The sequence below is a fragment of the Saccopteryx leptura genome, chromosome 13 (assembly GCF_036850995.1).
Source record: "Saccopteryx leptura isolate mSacLep1 chromosome 13, mSacLep1_pri_phased_curated, whole genome shotgun sequence".
NCBI lineage: Eukaryota > Metazoa > Chordata > Mammalia > Chiroptera > Emballonuridae > Saccopteryx > Saccopteryx leptura.
The window spans coordinates 42478059-42492394 of record NC_089515.1 but is presented as its reverse complement, the minus strand read 5'-3'; positions in this window follow the sequence as shown (position 1 = coordinate 42492394).

The following is a 14336-nucleotide window of genomic DNA, read 5'->3' as shown; positions in this document are numbered from 1 at the left end:
AGTGTACTGGAAGAAGATTCCGTGGCTGCTCTAGCCACATGATCGTGTAACACTCACATGGTTATGCACGTGCCCGCCTTTCTTGCCAGCCTGTGTTTCCCTGGGGGAGGCACTGGGTCCTTCCTAACTCAGCATCTCCAGCTACAGGAACAGACATTAATGTTTGCCAAAGTAACTGTTGAAAAAATAGGTTAAATGCTGTCATGTTTATCAGTTCACAAAGTGTCTCTCCCTTATTTGAGGTCCCTTTTGGATCCCGCCTTTTAAACATGTATTTGTATGAACCCGCTTTGCCTTCTGGGTGGGGAGACTGTGGCGATGCAGCCCCCGTCGTCCTGGTTTCACGGAAGAAAACTTTGCGGCTCTGAGAACTGAAGTTGTCAGGGCGCCCTGGCTGAGCACAGACACCACGTGCCCGACGGACGGGTGGCCCGTAAGATCATCTCTGATTCCCACGTAGACGAACGTGGTCAAGGTGCCCTAGTTAATAACCTGTCTTCTGATGTAGCAACGTTTTCTGCTCTTTGTTCTTGAAAGAATTATTAAGAGATTTCAGTGCCTGGTGAGCTACCTGGGGCCTGGCTCAGCCCCACCTGGGCCAACACTGTCACAGAACCCTGGCTCACACAGCGTACCTACAAGGACTGTGTCAACCGGAGCGTGGAGAGCAGATGACCCAGTGCCCGCTTTCCTGCCTCTGGGTTCAGTGCAGTGTGATGCTCTCTGGAACCCCTAATGGCTCTACCAGAAAAGTGGGATGTGAGACTAATGCCACAGTCAGCAGCCTGCACTGGCGCTGCCTCTGTGGCCGCCCCTGTTGTCCGCCCCCAGGTAGGCATTTCCCACCGCGGCCTGGCTTTCTCCCAGGGAGTCCAGCCCCCCACAGGGCCATGGCTGCTGCAGCAAAAAGGGACATGGCGTGCAACGCTGGCTCCTGAGTTATGAGGGGCATCAGCTGCGGCCTCCTGGGAGAGGCAGCAAGATACACAGGAACAGGTGGGCCTTTTCAAGCGGGTGTAGCGGGCTGGAAGTGCTGCAGCCACACAAGAGTGGAGGCAGCGTGCAGAGAAGGACAGCGGGACTCTGGGGACAGCACTTTAAGTCTGTCCCACAATGAATGGCCTCCTTGTGGTGTGACATGAGCCCTCTGGTCCATGAAGCTGTTCTGAGAGGCTGTCTTGTTTACCTGCATCCTAGACAATATACAACCAATGTCAGTTAGCAACTGAATCTGGTCGAATACAACAGAGAAGTCAATTAAGAGAAGCCTAAACAAGATGGGAGCTTATTTCTCTCCTATAACAGCAAGTCTACAGATATGTGGTTTCTGGCCTTGGTTTGGTGGCTCAGAAACATTATGCAGAATGAAACTGCTTAGGGAATTTTCTCATCGTTTCCTAAATGATAAGTAGCATCTGAAGGAAAAGCTCTTAGAAGCAAGTGGGACACGACCCTAATAGAACCCCGAAACAGACCTAGACCTAGACGGCCAGGGCAGGGGTTGAAGCGGAGGTGGGAGGGATGCGGCCACCGGTCTTTCTCATCTCCAGCCTTTGCCTGGAATGAACAGAATATGAAGAGAAGCATGGAGGGAGGGGCAGCGTGCAGGAAAACAGCTGCCCAGCCGACACAGAAAGGGAATCCCTCCGCCCAGGGTGTGCAGGAAAACAGCTGCCCAGCCGACACAGAAAGGGAATCCCTCCGCCTAGTGTTCCCTGTGCTGTGGCTGACTCGGGTGGCTTCTCCCTCTGTACTACCCCTCACCGACTAGAACTCACTTGAAAAAAAATCCTCTCCCAACAGGAGATGCAGGAGGAGCAGAGACTGGACTGATAGCCGCAGGACAGTTAGCGGGACCTGCACGCCGTGAGTCCCCTAGGAAAGGGCATGGTCTCGAGAAGAGGAGGGAGGGCCCTGCCGAGGGCGGATGAGAAAAGCAAGCGTGTGGCCACAGCTCACACCCGCCAACGGCAGTGTGCTGGTTACATGGGGATGCGTGCCGGTTGAGACCCACCAGAGACAGGGAAGAGGGAGCTTTCAACAGCCAGGGTAGACCCCCCTGGACAGCTGCTCGCCCCGTTCCTCACAGGTAAATGGACACCTAGTCTGAACCTTGGTGATGTCTGTCCTCCTTAGATTTCCAGTGAGTTGGTATTCCTACAACTTCAGTTGCCACTTGGATTCAAAGGAAGCTGTGAATGGGTAGGTTTTCAAATGTTGTTTTGGCCATAGCGTAGAAATGATTCTCTTTCCAGCTTTCCAAAAAGGGACCAGACATCCCAAATGTGGATTATTTTGAAATGACAACATAGTATATTCAATACTATCAGAATAAATTTCAAAATCTCACTGAAGTGTATATATTTCTTTAAGTCTTGTTTTCAGGTTAAATGTGTATGAAATATGTTGCTGTTATTAGGGACTGGATATAGGTACAGTCACTGGTTTTTTGATGGTCTGAACTTCAAAGGGATGCAAACATGACTTTTTTTTCTCTCTGATCATTCTGGCCTTCAACTCTCCCTGTATGCTTCTCTTATCAATATCTTGATGACCTCTGGGGCAACGTCTAAGCTTTCTTGTCATTTTTTTAGGGAATTTTTAAAAAATCCAGTCCTGTTTAAAACTTCAAGTCCTCATTCTCCTGCGTCCCTGCCCTGTGCTTGCTGGCTGTGCTGACTGACCGTCCATGTCCCCTGCACGGCGGCACTCAGTGCAGGTTCTCAGGGGAGCACGGCCACACGGTGAGTTTTTCAGAAGGGGAGTTTCTGCGACAGTCACCCGTCGTGACAAGTAAACCCTAGTCTGCCCTCTTCTGGTCCACACTCAGCCTCTGTCGTGTGGTCTGCACCCCAAAGCTTCTCACCACAGGGGTTCCTTTACCCAACAGGCAGCCTTCTGGGGCAAGAGACTGGTAAACACTGGTACCTTCCACAGTGTTCATGCCCACAGGACACAGACTCATCCTTGTCACCTGTGACTTCTCCTACCCCCGACTCCCTTTCTCTTTGTGCATAAACATAATGCCGTCATTTATCCCAAGTGATTTTCATTGCTATTGCCCTGTGTTCCCTTTTAGAATCTGAGCTCTGTGAGGACCCGGATGAGCACTGTCCTCTGCGTCTCCTTCTCACGAGACTGTCCATGACAGACAGCAGGCCCTCAGCATTACCTGTAAGTTCAGTAACTCCACTTTAATCCTGAAACTACTACTGGGCAAGGAAGGCCCTACTAGGTCTCAGATTCCACTGTTTCTGCCTGTGGTCCACTTCAGCTGAAAACCGCATGGGTAGTTTTGCACAGTCGGCATGACCCACTCCCTCACCCCCGAGTGACAGCTCTTAGCAGGCCCAGATCCCAGCCGGGCCCCTTTGCCTGTTGTTCTGTTCCCTGGGCTCTGTCTGCGGGATGAGACAACTGTTGTCCTTTCTCTTCACTCCAGGAAACGTCTGATTGTGGATTTAGCTTGGAGTTCAACATTCCCAGAAACAGGCAGACTTCGGACAGGGTAAGGTGTCCCTGAGGAGCGGAGGGTGGGGCTCGCACTCAGCACCCACCCTCAGAGCCTAGGACCCACTCTCATATACACCCTCTTTTAAACCTCTATATCATTCTTGAAAGTCAGCATTAATATCCTCATTTTACAGACAAGGAAACTGAGGCCAGAGGGAACAGGCACTTGTCCCGAGTCGTGCAGCTAAGCAGAGACAGAGCTGGGATCGAGCCAGGTCTCCTGACTCGGGGGCCTGCACCCCCGGCCCAGGTGCTCCTGACTTTTCACCAGGGTGCTCCCCGGGCGCAGCGGAAGCCGGGCTTCTCAACCTTGGCACGACTGACTTTTGGGGCCAGAGAATTCTTTGTTGAAGGGCTGTCTTGTGCACTGTGAGATGTTTAGCAGCCGCACCCCCGTCTCTACCCACTAGATGCTAGCTAGCCACACCTCCCAGTTATAACAACAGCAACAGAAAAGACACTAGAAAGTGCCACCTGATACCTGGGGGCAAAATCCCCCTTAACCCATTTGCAATTTAAAGCATGTGACTTCATTCCAGATGCAGATCTAGCCTGCAAAACACCTGCAACTGGCTCAGGTTCACTTGAGGGGGAAGAGAGTATGTATTAAAATGACTGGCGGACTCATAACATTGACAGAGGTTGGGGAAGGGAGACTTGGGGAGAAGGAGATGGAGCTAAGGAGGCCAGCTGCCAAATCACACCGGGAAGACTTCCCTCATTCTTTCCACAAATCAGTTTAACTTAAGGACTATGAATTGAGTGCCTACTATGTGCCAGGTCCTTGGGATACATCAACAAACAAAATAGACAAAAATACTCATCCCTGTGGAGTTTGCATGCTAGTGGGGAAAAAAATACATATACGATAAATACAAAATATGAGTAACTAACACAGCATGTCAGAAGATGGCAAAGGACGCCTTTTAAAAGCATAGTTCCTGACCTGCAGTGGTGCAGTGAATAAAGCATCAGCCTGGAATGCTGAGGTTGCCAGTTCGAAACCCCGGGCTTGCCTGGTCAAGTCAGATATAGGAGTGGATGCTTTCTGCTTCTCCCCCTCTTCTTTCTCTCTCTCTAAAAATGAATAAATAAAATAACAAAATTAAAGAAAAAACATACAGCAAGGTAAGGGAGTAAGTGAGGTGCTTGGAGTGAATGGTGACACACAGGTCTCATTTTTTTTTCTTAAGTGAGAGGCAGGGAGGCAGAGTCAGACTCCCACATGCACTCTGACCTGGATCCACCTGGTGAGCCCAGTAGGGGGCGATGGTCTGCCCTTCTGGGGCTGCTGCTCCATTGCTTGGCAACCGAGCCATTCTAGCGCCTGAGGCGGAGGCCATGGAGCCATCCTCTGCACCCAAGGACAACCTGCTTCAACCAAGCCATGGCTGTGAGAGGGAAAAGAGAGAGAGAGAGAGAGAACAGAGAGAGGACAGGTGGAGAAGCAAATGGTTGCTTCTCCTGTGTGCCCTGACTGGGAATCGAACCCGGGACATCCACACGCTGGGCCAACGCTCTAACATTGAGCCAACCGACCAGGGCAACACACAGGTCTCATTAAGCTGAGACTCTGAGATGTCACTACCACACCTAGGTCACTACTCTGGCCCTTGCTGCCCACAGGAGATGACTAGTGTCACTTTTCCCCCAGGACGGTGGCCGTCACTGCTGGGGAACTGAAAGTGATGTTCCTGCTTCTCTAGCTCGGTAGGTCCAGCCTCACAGGCTCAGGTGCAAGCATCTGCTTGGACAAGCCTGGGTCACATGACAGTGTCCAGGCAGTGTCCAGGCTCCCAGGACACGGGATGGCAACTGTCTGGCCATTTTGGCTTCTGTAATAGGAAGTGGGCTCCCTCTCCCACTAAGATGTCCACATACCATGCCAGGCAGAACAAATAAAAGGATGCCCAATAAGGACACAAACCCAGAAAAGAGGCCAGCGGGCAGGGCAGATGAGAGGAATGGGGTAAAAGAATCAGAGTACATTAGCAGGAGGTTGTGAGATGAGACCAGGACAAAAGACTCTGGTTGCAGAAGCTGCTCAGTTCAGCCCATTACATGTCTTCTTACAAACAGGTCCTTTTAAAAAAACCAACAAACTGTAAATAATTCTGTACAAACGAGATTTCCACTTCAACGAGTCAGTGCTGAGCAAAGTCTGATGAAGAAAAATTGAGCCATTTAAATTGCTGTTTCCATAACCAGTGCTGAGTATCACATTTAAATTTGGGGAACATGATTAGGGCACAGGGGGTCATCATTTCAGCATCCTTCTTGTGTGCTTTGTTAAACACCTCTGCCGCTGTCTTCAGGAATCCAAGGCCGTGGTTCATCCCCTAATTGTGGTTGAGATACAGTTCAGTTGTGAAGGTTAGAAAAACAACACGTCTAAATCAGCAGAGAGATGAACATTTGTGCTCCCGCTCTGTAGCTCATCTGTTTAAGCCCATTTGGCATTAATCATTTATTTACAAGGTTTCACACTGGCTAGTGGAATCACAGCTATGTTCATCCAGTCCTCACCATTAGGGCCGCCCTGTTTATGACTGACACCTACCAAGATAGACAGGCAGCTGTGCCATGGTGGATATTAGATTTTGTGTGTGTGTGTGTGTGTGTGTGTGTGTGTGTGTGTGTGTGTATTTTTCTGAAGTTGGAAATGGGGAGGCATCAGACAGACTCCGGCCTCCATTCCACAGGAGTGAAAAGAGGCCAGCAAAAGGTTAGGATGTCTTAGAATACTAATACAGGCCCTGGCCGGTTGGCTCAGTGGTAGAGCGTCGGCCTGGCGTGCAGAAGTACCGGGTTCGATTCCCGGCCAGGGCACACAGGAGAGGCGCCCATCTGCTTCTCCACCCCTCCCCCTCTCCTTCCTCTCTGTCTCTCTCTTCCCCTCCCGCAGCGAGGCTCCATGGGAGCAAAGATGGCCCGGGCGCTGGGGATGGCTCCTTGGCCTCTGCCCCAGGCGCTGGAGTGGCTCTGGTTGCAGCAGAGCGACGCCCCGGAGGGGCAGAGCATTGCCCCCTGGTGGGTGTGCCGGGTGGATCCCGGTTGGGCGCATGCGGGAGTCTGTCTGACTGTCTCTCCCCGTTTCCGGCTTCAGAAAAATACAAAAAAGAAAAAAAAAGAATATTAATACATATTTTAACTCAATATATCCAAAATATTATTCTGTCAATGTGTAACCAACCAAAAAAAATATTAAGAATTTTTTTTAAGCACTAGAGAGAGAGGACAGAGACAGAAAGGGAGAGAGATGTGAGAAACATTAACTCATAGATACAGCACTCTAGTTGTTCAAACCGGCCAGGGCCTGGATATTAGATTTTTAATACCTGCTGGGGGAGCCTGTGAGGCAGCTGGCCCTTCTTCTATGTAAGTCATGAAGTGATCTTACAAGTCATTTGTCCACCTCCATTCCACAGGAGTGAAAAGAGGCCAGCAGAAGGTTTGGATGTCTTCAAAGACACATGGCAAGTCAGTGCCTTCCTGGTTCCCTTTCTGGGCCAGGATGGGCAGAGATCTAATGTATTAAGACAAGCAGCTCTCTCTGCCTGACCAGGCAGTAGCACAGTGGATAGAACATTGGACTGGAACACAGAGGACCCAGGTTCGAAGCCCCAAGGTTACTGGCTTGAGCACGGGGTCACTAGCTTGAGCGTGGGATCATAGACATGACCCCATCGTCACTGGCTTGAGCCCAAGGTCGCTGGCTTGAGCAAGGGGTTACTCACTCTGCTGTAGTCCCCTGGTCAAGGCACATATGAGAAAGCAACCAATGAACAACTAAGGTGCAGCAATGAAGAATTGATGCTTCTCATCTCTTTCCCTTACTGCCTGTCTGTCCCTATCTGTCTCCTGCCCCTCTCTCTCTGTCTCTATCATGAAAAAAAAAAAGACAAGCAGCTCTGCCTAGTAGAAACATAATGCAAGCCACATATACAATTTTAAATTTCCCCATACCACAGTAACAAAAAGTAAAAAAAGAAACAGTGAAATTAGAATACTAATACATATTTTAACTCAATATATCCAAAATATTATTCTGTCAATGTGTAACCAACCAAAAAAAATATTAAGAATTTTTTTTAAGCACTGGAGAGAGAGAAGGGCAGACAGAGACAGAAAGGAAGAGAGATGTGAGAAACATTAACTCATAGATACAGCACTCTAGTTGTTCATTGATTGCTTTTTCACCAAGAAATTTTATATTCCTTTATTTATACTGTCTTTATTTCTATAGCACATCTCAATTAGGAATAGCCATATGTGGCTAGTGGCTACCATAGTGGACAGTGTAGAAGCTCTTTTATTTTTGTATCTGGGATGATCCTTCTCCAATTAGCTGATGAGTTGTCAAAACATCTTTAAGAAATGGCAGAATTGGAAAAATTATTCAATACGGGGGTCCTTGCGTTACGATACAGTTCCATTCCTACGACAGTGATGTAACCTAAATTTTGGTGTAAGTAGAAACACACTCTAGCCTAACACACACAGAACACTTGTGTTTTTAACAGCCCAAAAGCATACTGGGGGACACCAACTCCCTCACTCATACCCACGTCACTGCGTATTCTTCCTCTGCGTGCAGCCAAACTAGTTCGCCCACGTAGTCCGTAAGTACAACGCTAACGGCATAAGCTGAAATACTCACATCTCAATTTTTTTTTAAGTTTTTATGTGAATGAGCGTCGTAAACTCTAAAATCGTATGTCAAGACTGTCATATTCCGAGGACACACTGTAATTAGAAATAAAAGATTAAGCCCTGGCCGGTTAGCTCAGTGGTAGAGCGTCGGCATGGCGTGCAGGAGTCCCGGGTTCGATTCCCGGCCAGGGCACACAGGAGAAGCGCCCATCTGCTTCTCCACCCCTCCCCCTCTCCTTCCTCTCTGTCTCTCTCTTCCCCTCCCACAGCCAAGGCTCCATTGGAGCAAAGTTGGCCCGGGCACTGAGGATGGCTCTGTGGCCTCTGCCTCAGGCGCTAGAATGGCTCTGATTGCGGCAGAGTAACGCCCCAGATGGGCAGAGCATTGCCCCCTGGTGGGCATGCCGGGTGGATCCCGGTCGGGCGCATGCGGGAGTCTGTCTGCCTGCCTCCCCGTTTCCAACTTCGGAAAAATACAAAAAAAAAAAAAAAGATAGAAATAAAAGATTAGGCATTTGGAAGAAATCAACTGCCTTGTAATGTGTTTCCATAGATGAGAAGTATATTCTAAGGAACAATGTGATGCCGCAAATGGTCTTCGCGGGACAGCTGTGAGCCAGCCTCGGAGTGAGGCTCTGGGGAAGCCCCAGCCACAAGCGAGCTCTCCCTACCCTCCAGCTGTTTGCTCCTCAGCGGAACGACTTGTGCAGGGAGGGCCGCCAGGGCAGGGGGTGGCTGAACCCTGTACCTGGGGCCACGTGGGAGAGCACAGAATGAAAGTGTTGGGCTGAGAGCGCTAAGGAAACATTCTTCTTCCATCCAGGGTCCCAACCAATTGACAGATGCACAGAACTCAGCGCGGAGTCTGATGGCTGCTAGTAAAACCCAAAAATAAAACAGGCTATTATCTTCTCCTTTCTTGCCCTCTTTGTCTCAGAGGGAACAGTGGGACACCCCCTCATGGGCTTGTCACATGGAGGAGACACGGTCAAGAATGCCTGCAGGAGGAAGAGGCTGAGGGGAGGGACGCAGGGCCCTGCCGCGGCTGTGTCCTCTTCCTGTCTCACCGTCAGCGGAGTCTCTTCTCCTCCACTGGGACGGGAAGCACAGTGTCTCCTCCCAGCCGCCCCATATGAGGGGAGGGACGCAGGGCCCTGCCGCGGCTGTGTCCTCTTCCTGTCTCACCATCAGCGGAGTCTCTTCTCCTCCACTGGGACGGGAAGCACAGTGTCTCCTCCCAGCCGCCCCATATGAGGGGAGGGACGCAGGGCCCTGCCGCGGCTGTGTCCTCTTCCTGTCTCACCATCAGCGGAGTCTCTTCTCCTCCACTGGGACGGGAAGCACAGTGTCTCCTCCCAGCCGCCCCATAACGCGAGGCTCCCAGGGCACGGCTGGTCAGGAAGCCCTGGGGAGGGAGGACCGGGTCCTCTTACACACCATCGCTCTCTGTCCTATGACCTTACCGCTGAAGCACATGCCCAACCGGGAGCGTCAGTGTGCCCTGTGAGGTGGGCCGGACAAGGGAGACCAGCCTTTACTGAGCTATTCAGAGCCCCACTGTCAAGAACAGGCCACTGGGAGATGGAACAATGTGTACAAATGACAACATAGAATGTCTCCAAGAATCACGGCACCAGTCACATTAGGGAGGCGCTAAGTTGGAAGAGTCTCTGAACCGCTTCCCATTTCTCATTTCCCAGGAAAGGTTGAGGTCCAGAAATGTAAGTTAACTTCCCTTACAACTTCAAGTTCCTGCAAAAATGCCATGGAATTTTCTCTCCCTGATCCGTCCGTCTGGCAATCCTAGCAGACGGCTGGGGAGGGAGGAGCTCCTTCCAGCAGCTCCACAGCTGGGCTCTTTCTCTGAAGCGGCTGGAGCTCCTCAGGCTCAGCATCGTAGACCTCATTTGTCGGTAGAACAGGGTCATGGCTGCCCCAGCTCTCAGCCGCAGTCACCTTCAGACCCCAGAGGTTGTCCTAGGAAGCTGCAGGTTGGCAGGGTGTGGTGCCAGTGTCCCCAGACCTGCGTGGCTGTTGTCAGCAAATGGTCCAGTGCCGATTTAGTGGCCTCTTGAGTAAACAGGAAAATTCTGAGGGGGTGAGAATTCATCTTTGTTTCTGCCCCTCCGGGATGCTGGCCCGGTGCTGCTGGCTCCCCACCAGTGAGCAGTCACTCACTCAAGTGGAAGGAGTCCCTTTCCCAGGGCAGAACGAAGCTCCCACCAGGTCCCCCTCCAAACCAGGCAGGAGGCTGCAGTCACTCAGCCTCGAGGCTCCCCCTAGATGCCCAGAAGACACAAAGCCCTCATCTGCTCCCCTACTCGTGTCTTTCCAGCCTTAATTCCTGGGCCCCAGGTAAGCTTCTAGCTCCGATGGGGACATGAAAACCCATTCCCACGAACTGTCTTCTGCTTCATTAGCATGTGGTTTCTCCTGATACCAGCCCCTGACCAGAGCTAAGAAAGAGGACGGAGGTGGAAAACAAGCAAAAAATGGGCTTACCCTCCACCCCAACGCTCAGCAGTGCACACAGTGTAAACCCTGGGCATCAGCGCTCACCAAGCCTTAACCTCAGGGCCGGGGGAGCACTGTGAAGGGTCCTGCCCACCCTGCAGCCCAGGAAGAAGCAGGCCCTGCCTTCTCCACGGGGGCCTGACGTTCCCAAGGAGTGAAGCTGCCTCTTCTGAGATCTCCCCCAAGGAAGAGCTCCCTGACAGCCACAGAGGGACTTGCCCCCTCCACCTGAGACCAGAGCCGGCATGCTAAGGGAGGGCCCTAAGGGGAGGGCCCATCCCACCCTGAGACGAGCACAAGGCAGAGGGTCATTCATGCTAAAGGAGCCTGCTCACCGGCATTCATTTAAACTGACCACACACCTACAAACACCAGCGGACATAAGCCACTGCGGATCACAAACCACGCAGCCCAACGAGACCTCGGCAGCACCACTTGAATCTTACCAGGCAGGGTGCTGGTCACTGTCCAGCTGACTGTTCCTCATTAGGATGTCCCGGTAGCCCATCACGTGTGGAGGATTTGGGTGATAGCTCATCAGACCCTCGCTGTTCCATGTTGGGAGAAACAGACACAGGATCTCATAGTATCAAAGTGTCTGCTCTATTGCTGGTAAACTTGGGTAAAATTAGAACACAGGACTTGGGCCCCAGGGCAAAGAGCTCTTGTCCCCACTCAGCTGAACACCTGCAGGCTGCCTCCTCAGGCTTGCCCTCTGCCCACCTCCACCAGGCCCCGGAGGGCAAAGCCTGCCCCCAGCTGTTAATCACGCAGGCAAGGTAGAGCACAGGAGAGGGGGCATGTGACGGCAAGATTCCAAAACAGAGAGGTGGAGGAGGACAGGCAAGGACACCCCTGTACAACGGCATTTTTCCAAGCCCATCCCTGAGACAGGTCAGCCTCCCGCATGGGGAGAAGAAAGGAGAGGCAAGAAAGGCAGCAGCGGCCCTGGCCAGTTGGCTCAGCGGTAGAGCGTCGGCCTGGCATGCGGGGGACCCAGGTTCGATTCCCGGCCAGGGCACATAGGAGAAGCGCCCATTTGCTTCTCCACCCCCCCTTCCTCTCTGTCTCTCTCTTCCCCTCCCGCAGCCAAGGCTCCATTGGAGCAAAGATGGCCCGGGCACTGGGGATGGCTCCTTGGCCTCTGCCCCAGGCGCTAGAGTGGCTCTGGTCTCGGCAGAGTGATGCCCCGGAGGGGCAGAGCATCGCCCCCTGGTGGGCAGAGCGTCGCCCCTGGTGGGCGTGCCGGGTGGATCCCGGTGGGGCGCATGTGGGAGTCTGTCTGACTGTCTCTCCCCGTTTCCAACTTCAGAAAAATACAAAAAAAAAAAAAAAAAAGAAAGGCAGCAGCCACCCCCCACCCACCAGTGCTCTCAGGGTGTGGGGCCCCACTTTTCCAGCCAGCAGCAGCAAGGTGGGAAAAGGAGGAGAATGGGCAACATTCAGCTTGGACAATACTGCTCAGGAGTTAGTTGAAAGATGCCGTTAACAGTGTCTTACGACCCAGGGAAGCGAAGTGACTGGTTCAAGGTAAAACAACAAAGCTAACCTGAGGTCCCAGTGTGTGCTTCATCCGGGCCCACCAATGTTCACTTACTATTTAGCTGGCAATCACTGAGCGCTCACCGTCTGTCCAGCAGATGATCACTTCTAATCTATGTAAGAATCTTATCAGGTGGGGACTATTTCATGACTGTGTTATATATCTAGAAATCAGGGCACAGAGAGGTTAATAACTTACCCAAGGTCACACAGCTAGTAAAATTATGATAGTGTGGCTCCTGGGTGTGTGCACTAACTGCTCAGCCCACAGTCAGGTGGGACCAGAGGCAGATTAAGGTGTCTGAGGCCCCGGGTGCAGAAGAAAACATTGAGCCTCTTAAAAAGAAAAAAAAAAAGAGAGAAACCAGAAAAATAAAAATACATGTTAACCATATTTTTAAATAAATAAAAAATATTATGGACTATTACTGTTAAAATTGCACATATGAAACTAAACTTGGTGTCATTAGAAAAAAATGTAAAGTTGGGGTTTTGCAAGGCCCTTCAGAAGTCGGGGCCCAGGGCGCGTGCCTGGTGCACCGGTTGTTAAATCCGCCTCTGGGTGGGACACTCCCAGAACCTAGGCTCGCACCTGTTACTGCTCACCCATGCCTGCCCAGTGCAAGAGCCCTGCTCAGGAACGGCACGGGCCTGGTAGATTGTCGGGGACCCTCGCCCATCTGCCCAGGGAGAGACTGACCTCTCATCTCCTCCCCCAGACAGTTACTTGGCTTTAGTGGTAGGATAGTGAGCAAGACAACGTCCCTGCCCCACGGAATTCAGTCTTCCAGGCCAACGGCTGTGTAAACAGATCATTGCAAACAGTGAGGTGTGTGCTGAAGCAGAGATGTGAACAGACGCTGTGAGGGTGCAGATGAGAATGTCATTAACTCCCGAGTCAGGCAGAGTCCCAGCAGCACACAGACTACACACTTAAACTGGGTCACTGGAAGGGAGACTGATAAACAGACAACAGACACAGGTAGAGGCAGGGAATAGATACAAAACCTGGTTGCCTCTTGGGCAATCCTCCACATCCCAGGAACTTCCCATGATCCCAGGAAAAAGGGCTTTTTAAAGAGCTGTACCGGCGGCCTACGCACTGTGCCCCACCGAGAGGTGCACAGTGGCACTTTGAAACTGCTCTTGGCCGTTGGAGGTATTTTGCTATATACGACTTTGACTTGAGCAGGCTGTTTGGAGCTGCCGCTCTTCTGTGGGCCAGGTGTTTAGAGATTCATAAAGCCATGCATTCTGTAGAAAGTGTGGTGGAAGCAGAAGATATGAGAATGGAGCTGGCTGAAATGTAGTCGTCTGTTTTGTTTGTTTTTTTTTCATTTTTCTGAAGCTGGAAACAGGGAGAGACAGTCAGACAGACTCCCGCATGCGCCCGACCGGGATCCACCCGGCACGCCCACCAGGGGCAACGCTCTGCCCACCAGGGGGCGATGCTCTGCCCATCCTGGGCGTCGCCATGTTGCGACCAGAGCCACTCTAGCGCCTGAGGCAGAGGCCACAGAGCCATCCTCAGCGCCCGGGCCATCTTTGCTCCAATGGAGCCTTGGCTGCGGGAGGGGAAGAGAGAGACAGAGAGGAAAGTGCGGCGGAGGGGTGGAGAAGCAGATGGGCGCTTCTCCTGTGTGCCCTGGCCGGGAATCGAACCTGGGTCCTCTGCACGCTAGGCCGACGCTCTACCACTGAGCCAACCGGCCAGGGCTGAAATGTAGTCTGAATCGGACTGCAAGCCTTGCAGTCTGGGGAACGCCTGCTAGGAAAGTGCAGAGTCCTGAATCCCATGCAGGAGGTGAGAGGACAGGAGCAGAGGAGACAGAGGCGACCTACACTGAGGAGACAAGCAGGCAGGTTGCCTGGCCCGGTAGTGGAACAACCCACAGAACTGAGGCTGACAAGAAACAGCGGCACCTGCCTGAACAGGTGAGCACATGAAGTGCTCTGCTGACCGAGGACTCACTCTGGAACAGGTGGAGCCCCCACCTGGCATGGGGCTCCAGCAGACGCCCCGCTTAAGGGCCCCTTGCCGTCCTGAGCAAGCCAGAAGCCGAAGCCCAGTAACAGTGCTTGCTAACGCCAAGCCCTCAGAGCGTGACTTGGAA